Raw genomic sequence first — 1036 nt, 5'->3', positions numbered from 1 at the left:
ACGGGGGGGGCTGGGGGTCCAGCGAGCTCCATTTCCCCCTCGGGTGCGGAGACGGTGGCGCTCACCCTCCTTACAGGGTCGCCACTCCCTCCGGGCAGCCAAAGGAGCAAGACGGCAAAAGGCCGCCGACAACAAAAGCCAAGACCGAGCCCCGGTTACGGGGAGGTCGCCCAGCGCAAAGCCAGCCAGGGCACCCCAAAGGTGCCCGCGATGCTCTTACGTGACCGCGCCCTGGAGACAGGGAGGTCCCTTTGCCCAGGGTGCCTTTCTCGCGGCCCCTCTTCTCCAGCCCGACGCCGCTCCTCTTCGCGCTCGCTCTTGCCTCGACGTTCCACACGACGCCCTCTTCTTTCTTCTCCCTTCTCCGCCAGCTGCTGCCAAGGGAACGAGGACACACTTAGGCCCCAGGAGCCCCAAGCCCTCCGCCGGACGGAAACAGCCCCGCAGGGAGCTCCCCGAGCCACCACCCGGACGCCCCCCGCCCCACACAAACCCTCCGACTTCAGCCCCTCTCACCAGAGCGGCGCACAGCAGGGTCCCGGCCGGTGCTGGAGCTGGGCTCGGAGGCGGGCACCCTGGCCAACTGCGGCTGGGCAGGCACAGCAGCGCCCAAAGAGGTTGCACCCCTGCTTACAGGGGGCTCGAGCTGCTGCCTGGACTGCAAAGCGCCCGGGACGCCAGGGCGCTGCCCGGGCCCTGACTTACAGGGCGGCCCTGGTCCCAAAGGCCCGCGGAGGCTCCTTTCTCTCCGCTTCAGGGGCACCCTGACCCGCACCCCGCTAACGGGGCGGTCACCCCACGCAGGCTGCCAGCTAAGCGCTATCGAGAGCGCTGGGCACTTTCTGCCCTGAAGGCAGGTGAATCGGCAGCGGTGGCTGGTGACCTTGGGAGGTGTTGGGGGCTTGGGCAGAACTTCCTGAGCTGGGTTCCTCATCTCTTGGGAGAAGCTGCCGCTTCGAGGCGGAGCAGCTGGTTGGGAAGTGGCTGCTGTCTGGGGCCTGCAAGTGGTCCTGCCCTGCCCTGCCCTGGTCCCTGT

This window comes from Egretta garzetta, unplaced genomic scaffold, assembly GCF_000687185.1.
Source record: "Egretta garzetta isolate BGI_Z169 unplaced genomic scaffold, ASM68718v1 scaffold365, whole genome shotgun sequence".
Classification (NCBI taxonomy): Eukaryota; Metazoa; Chordata; class Aves; order Pelecaniformes; family Ardeidae; genus Egretta; species Egretta garzetta.
Note: the sequence above shows the minus strand (reverse complement) of the source record.